The sequence below is a fragment of the Bos indicus x Bos taurus genome, chromosome 10 (assembly GCF_003369695.1).
Source record: "Bos indicus x Bos taurus breed Angus x Brahman F1 hybrid chromosome 10, Bos_hybrid_MaternalHap_v2.0, whole genome shotgun sequence".
NCBI classification, from domain to species: domain Eukaryota; kingdom Metazoa; phylum Chordata; class Mammalia; order Artiodactyla; family Bovidae; genus Bos; species Bos indicus x Bos taurus.
In genome coordinates this window covers 58,220,363-58,227,294 of record NC_040085.1, presented here as the reverse complement: position 1 = coordinate 58,227,294, position 6,932 = coordinate 58,220,363, and the positions used below count along the sequence as shown (strand labels likewise).

The window sequence follows — 6,932 nt, the reverse complement described above, 5'->3', positions numbered from 1 at the left end:
TTTCCTAAATCTGTAGCTCTATTTCAGTTTTGTAGTAAGTTCATTTGTACCATTTTTTTTTTTTTTTAGATTCTACATACTAGTGATATTATACAATATTTGTCCGTCTCTGTCTGACTTACTTCACTCAGTATGACAATCTCTAGGTCCATTTGCGTTGTACCAATGACACTATTTCATTTTTTATGGCTGAGAAATATTCAAGTGTATATGTGTACCACATCTTCATTATCCATTCCTCTGTTGATGGACATTTAGGTTGCTTCCATGTTCTGGTCATTGTAAATAGTGCTGCAATGAACTTGGGGTGCATGTATCTTTTTTAGTTTTAGTTTTCTTTGGATATATGCCCAGGAGTGGGATTGCTAGATCATATGGTAGCTATATTTTTGGCTTTTTAAGGAACCTTCTTACTGTTCTCCCTAATGGCTGCACCAATTTACATTTCTATGAACAGTGTAGGAGGATTCCCTTTCCTTCACCCCATCTCTAATATCTGTTGCTTGCAGATTTTTGATTAGGGCCATTCTGACCAGTGTGCATGGTTTTGATTTGCATTTCTCTAATAATTAGAGATCTTGAACATCTTTTCATGTGCTTTTTAGCCCTCTTTATGTCTTCTTTGGAGAAATGTCTGTTTAGATCTTCTGCTCATTTTTTGATTGGATTGTTTGTAGGGTTTTTTTTTTTGACATGAGATGTTTGTATATTTTGGAGATTAATCTCTGTAGGTTGCTTCATTTGCAGATATTTTCTCCTATTCTGTGGGTTGTCTTTTCATTTGGTTTATAGTTTCCTTTGCTGTGCAAAAGCTTTTTGAATTAGAGTTTTCTCCATATATATGCTCAGAAATGGGATTGCTGGGTCACGTGGGCACTATTTTTAGTTTTTTGAAGAACCTTCCTACTGCCCTCCAAAGTAGCTATACCAATTTATATTCTCACAACAGTGTGGGAGGGTTCCCTTTTCTCTACACCCTTGCTAACATTTTTTTATTTGTAGAATTTTTGATGATGGCCATTCTGACCAGTGTGAGGTGATATCTCACTATGATTTGATTTGTGGTTTTCTCTAATAATTAATGATTTTGAACATCTTTTTTAGGTGCCTGTTAGTCATCTGTATATCTTCTTTGGAAAACTGCCTATTAAGGGCTTCTGCCCACTGTTTGATTGGGTTATTTTGTTGTTGTTGTTATTGAGTTATATGAGCTGTTTGTACATTTTGGATATTAACCTCTATTAGTTGCGTCATTTTCAAATATTTTTGCCCATTCAGTAGGTGTCTTTTCATCTTGTTTATGGGTTCCTTTGCTATGCAAAAGCTTGTAAGTTTGATCAGGTCCCATTTGTTTATTTTTGTTTTCATTTCTATTGTCTTCAAAGACAGACCTAAGAAAACAGTGGTATGATTTATGTCAGGAATGTTTTGCCTATGTTCTCTTCAAGGAGTTTTATGGTGTCATGCCTTATGTTTAAGTCTTTAACCCATGTTGACTTTATTTTTCTGTAGAGTGTGAAGGTATATTCTAAGTTCATTCATTTATAGTGGCTGTCCAACCTTCCCAACACCACGTGCTGCCCTGTCTTTCCCCATTGTATATTCTTGCCTCTTTTGTTAAAGATTAATTGATGATAGACATGTGGGTTTATTTCTGGGTTCTCTCTTCTGTTCCATTAATCCATGTGTATGTTTTTGTGCCAATACCTCACTGTTTTGATTACAGTAGGTTTGTAGTATTGTCTGAAGTCTGAGAGGGTTATGCCTCCTGCTTTATTCTTTTGCTTCAGAACTGCTTTGGCAATTGTGGGTTTTTTGTGGGTCCATTTAAATTTTAGGATTATTTGTTCTATTTCTAGTTCTATGAAAAATATCATGGACAATTTGATAGGGATCACATTATATCTGTAGATTACTTTGGGTAGTATGTCCATTTTAATAATATACTTTCAGTCCAAAAGCTTGGGGTATTTTTCCATTTCTTTGAATCATCTTCAGTTTCCTTTATTAAAAGTTTATACTTCTCAGTGTATAAGTTTTTCTCTCCTTGGTCAGGTTGATTCCCAGGTATTTTTTCCTGATGCAATTTTAAAGAGATTGTTTTTCTACTTTCCCTTTCTGGTAATTCATTGCTAATGTAAATAAATACAACCAATTTCTATGTGTTAATCTTTTATCTTACTACCTTGTTGAATTCACTTCTCAGTGCTAGTAGTTTTTGTGTGTAGTCTTTAGTATCTTCTATATAAAGTACATGTGATTTTGCAAATATTATAATTTTATCTCTTCCCTTACAATTTGGATAGCTTATACTTTTCTTATATGACTGCTGTGACTAGGACTTCTAGTACTATATTGAATAGACATGGTGAGAGTGGGCATCCTTGTCTTGTTCCAAATTTTAGAGGGGAAGCATTCAGCTAAAAAGCTGAATTTCACCATGGAGTATTATGTTGGCTGTGAATTTGTCATAAACAGCTTTTATTCTGTTGAGCTGTGTTTCCTCTATACTCACTTCAGTAAGAGTTTTTTTAAAACGTATTTTTAGTATTTATTACAAATGTTGCAGTCAGTTTGGTATATGCCAACAATCATGCAGTTTTAACATTTAGGAGTGTGAAAAACACTTAACAATTTCCAAAGGGATATATAGGTGTTATGGTCTTCATTTCAGAGAAGCATAAGTGATTGAATTATTGTCTGCTCTTTAGTGTTTCACCTAACCATTCCATTGCCTCATCAAAGCAAGTGCCTTTGGTTATTGAAGTTTTGAATATTTGCTATTTTTGGTCCTTCAAGACAGGTAGCTCAAGTGAATTTGCCATCTCTGAGGGAGTCATGTCCTGTTCCGTTGTCCTGCTTATTTGTAAACCCCCTAAAATGGCTCTTCTCAGCTCTTCTTCCTCCAAATTGGCAACTAACTCTGATTTTGAAATACCAATTTGGTCTTGGTCACCACAATCTACTACATAAATGACTGCATGCGAGTTTGAATAATAACATCAGTTGTCTGCCCTCCCAAATCCTAGACTTGGAATTTAAGGTTTTTGTATATTGCCATCTCAATATTAAATCCAACGGTAGGAATAGTGGCAATGACTTCTCCAACCTGTAATCAGTACAAAATTGTGGTTTTTCCTGCTCCACCTAATCCCAAAATTAAAATTCTCATTTCCTAGGTTCCAAACAAACTGGAAAAAATGCTTGAGAAAATGTCACCCATGATGAACCACCTGTCCACCCTCATCAACCAAAGCCAGTTCAGCTCCCAGGCAGTTTTCTTAAAAACTTGCTTAGCCTACAACTTCTTCACTGGACTCCTGGCAGTGCTTGGAGCAAGGGGCCATGGAGACTGCACACCAGGAAACTGGTAAGAGTTTAATTTTATCAAATGCTTTTTCTACATCTGTTGAGATGATCATGTGTTTTTTGTTTTTTGTTGATGTGACATATCACAATGTTTGATTTGCGTATGTTAAACCATCCTTGTGATCCTGGGATGACTCCAGCTTGGTTGTGGTGTATGATCTATGTGTTGCTGAATTCAGCTTGATAATATTTTGCTGAGAATTTTTGTATCTATATTCGTCCAAGATATTGGCTGTAATTTTCTTATAGTGTCTTTGTCTGGTTTTGGTATCAAAGTGATGGTGGCTTCATATTGATAGAATGCCTTTGGGAGTGTTCCCTCCTCTTGTATCTTTTGAGAGAGTTTAAGAAGGAGTGGTACAGGTTCTTCTTTGTGTGTTGGGTAGAATTCCCCAGTAAAGCCATCTAGTCCTGGACTTTTGTTTGCAGGGAGGGTTTTTTGTGTGTGTGTGTGTGTGTGTGTGTGTGTTTAATTACAGATTTATTACAGAATTTTTATTACAGATTCTACTTATTGGTCTGTTCAAATTCTCTCTCTTCTTGATTGAGTTTTGGTGGGCTGTGTTTCTAGAAAGTTGCCCAAAGTTTCCCATTTCTTCTAGATTGTCCAATTTGTTGGCACATGATAATACTCTCAGATTTTTTTTTCCCTGCAGTATCTGAGTATCTGTTGTTATTTTCCTCTCTCCCCCCCCCCCCGCCCCCTATTTTGTGTATTTAGGTTCTCTCTCTTTTCTTGGTGAGCTGGGCCAGAGGTTTGTCAATTTTGTTTACCTTTTCAAAGAATCAACTTTAAGTTTTATTGATTTTTTTTCCAATTTTTAATCTCTATTTTATTTTCCCTTTCATCTTCATTATATCTTTCAGATAACTTTAGGCTTTGTTTGTTCTTCTTTTTCTAATACTTCCACTGGAGAGTTTTTTATTCAAGTATTTTTAGACTATAATACACTCTCAAGATGTTAAAGATCAAAATACTCAGAGATGATAAAAACTTTTATTTTAAATGATGGAATATTTCCAGCATTATCTTGGATCCAGTTAATACACAGGGGGAAAAAGGGACTGCCCTAATGGCTCAGGGATGAAGAACCCACCTGTCAATGCAGGAGACTCAGGTTTGATCACTGAGTCGAGAAGATCCCCTGGAGAAGGAAGTGGCAACCCACTCCAGTATTCTTGCCTGGGAAATCCTATGGACAGAGGAGCCTGGCTGGCTGCAGTCTATGGGGTCACAAAAGTCAGACACAACTTAACAACTAAACAACTACAACAACAAAAGACCATTGTACATGTCAATAATACCAAATAGAAAAGTGACTTGGATATTAAGAAGTACTGTACTAGCCTTTATATCACACTGCCTTTTTAGGCCACCTTCAGATATCACACACATTAAATTACATGCTTTAACTTTCCACCTAGCTCTTCCCATCAAAAGAGAATGGATGTAAGTCTGGTCTAGATCAATAATGATATTCTCCAAAACCACTCTCTAAAGCTACTTCTTGTCTGAATATGTTTTTCTTGGGGTCTGATAAACCATCTTAACCTTAAGCTGTGATGCTGCTGCTGCTAAGTTGCTTTAGTCGTGTCCGACTCTGTGCGACCCCATATACGGCAGTCCGCCAAGCTCCCCTGTCCCTGTTGGTTTCCTGGTGGAGCATACAGGGATAACAGAAAGACACTGATATTTACAGTCTCAAGTTAAACTAGCCTCAATCTCACAAAGCATATTGGAAGAATAAGCTACCTAGCCATACAAGAGTTTACTGAAGTTTTGTGCTGTAAAGAGTCTATCAACAAAGGCAATTTTTGAGAGGATGGGGTACTTAGATTGTTATTTCAGTTTCTGAAAAAGTATTTTGAAATAACATCTTTGCTATGGCTACAGGATTTATTGAGTACAGGAGGTACAACTAGTAACCGGTTACTAGCCTAAGCCTCTGACACTGATGTGATTCAAGTAGAAGTGGTGTCAGATGTAATGTCTTACCCTTTCCTGTGGTATTTAAAGAATTAAAATGGCTTGTTAAAGCTTTAAGTAAATGAGGGCAGGACCAGCAGTGTTCACTGTGTGGTTGATTCTATGTGACTTGAGCTGGCTGGATACTTTACTTAGTTTCATCTTCATGTGATCTGAATTAGCTGAGTGACCAGACATCATCTCTTCTAACATATTCATTTTAAAGAGTGGGAAACCAACATTGAGGTTAACTTGTTGAAGTAACCTACTTCTCTCTTGAAAGAGCTGAACCTCAGATTAAGTTTTCCTGATCTAACCCGTTTCTCTACACTGGATAAAATTGCCCCCAGCTCCACTTTTAACCATATCTTTTATGGACTGAATTGTGTCCCCTCAAAAAATATTTTGCATTCCTAACCCCATGAACCTATGAATGTGACCTTATTTGGGAACAGAGTCATTGCAGATGTAATTACTTAAGACAAGGTCATACTATTAATATAGGGTGGGTCCTTAACCATGTGACTGGTGTCCTTATAAGAAGAGTTGGACACAGACACAGAGGGAAGATAGCCACATGAAGACAGAGTCAGAGATTAGAGTAACACTGCCACAAGCCAAGGAACACTTGAGGCTCCCAGGAGCTGGACCAGGTAAGGAAGGATCCTCCCATAGAGGCTGTAGGAGGATGTGGCCCTGCCAACACCTTAATGGCAGTCTTCTAAAGTGGGAAGACAGTTCATTTCTGTTGCATTAAATGTGTGGTGCTTTGTTACAGCAGCCCTAGGAAATTAATACAACATGTAAAAATTAATACTGTGGCCTTGTGTGAAGGTACCATGTTTATGCCATAGCCGGTAGCCAGATTTCAGCACTCTAGGCAGCAGGTGATTTGTAGTTAGCATTGGGTTTTATCGATTGAACCAGAAGGTCTGATGCTTTCATAAGCTGCACCTCTGAAATCTTCATACTAGAAACAGTTAGTCTTTTAATAACTTTAATACATACTTTTAAAATGCTTATATAATTAATTCTATTGGACATTCTATTTATAGCGACTAAAATGTGGACACAGCTTGGTGGGTATACATATTGGCTCAATGTTTGAAAAGGTCTGATTACTCTAGATTGCTTAATAGCCATGTATCTCACCATTTTTCACACTCTGAGAGCTGCCACCAAGGAAGTAGCTCTTCTATATAATTGTCACAACTCTTATCGGAGTTGTCTCTACTTCTGTCTTAATAGCAATGTTAGTGATTATAAAGGGTGCACCTATGTATGGTTGACCAGGTGGACTTCACTGTAGTGAAGCACACTGTGATTCACCCAGTTTATCTAATAAATGGCTCCAGAGCTTCTGTGTTCAGAATAGAGTGGGGAATAGCATTGACATTGCCTTCCCTATAAGTATATGACTTAACATGAGCAGTGAGTTCATCACTGGAATAATTTCTGTTTAATTACAGTGGTGACAAATGTTATGAGCATGAGCACAAGCTGGGATGGGGAGTTACACATAACCTGAATTGGCTGGAGGAGAAAATCAGTCAGAAAGGCATCTGAGGAACTGATAAAAACTCTGTTTCTGACAAGT

At 37.2% G+C, this 6,932-nt stretch overlaps 1 pseudogene; it reads right to left on the bottom strand.

Annotated features, from left to right (window-relative positions):
* Positions 1–2,693: 2,693 nt before the first annotated feature.
* On the bottom strand, positions 2,694–3,364 carry LOC113899521 (annotated as a pseudogene).
* Between the last annotated feature and the right edge of the window lie 3,568 nt (positions 3,365–6,932).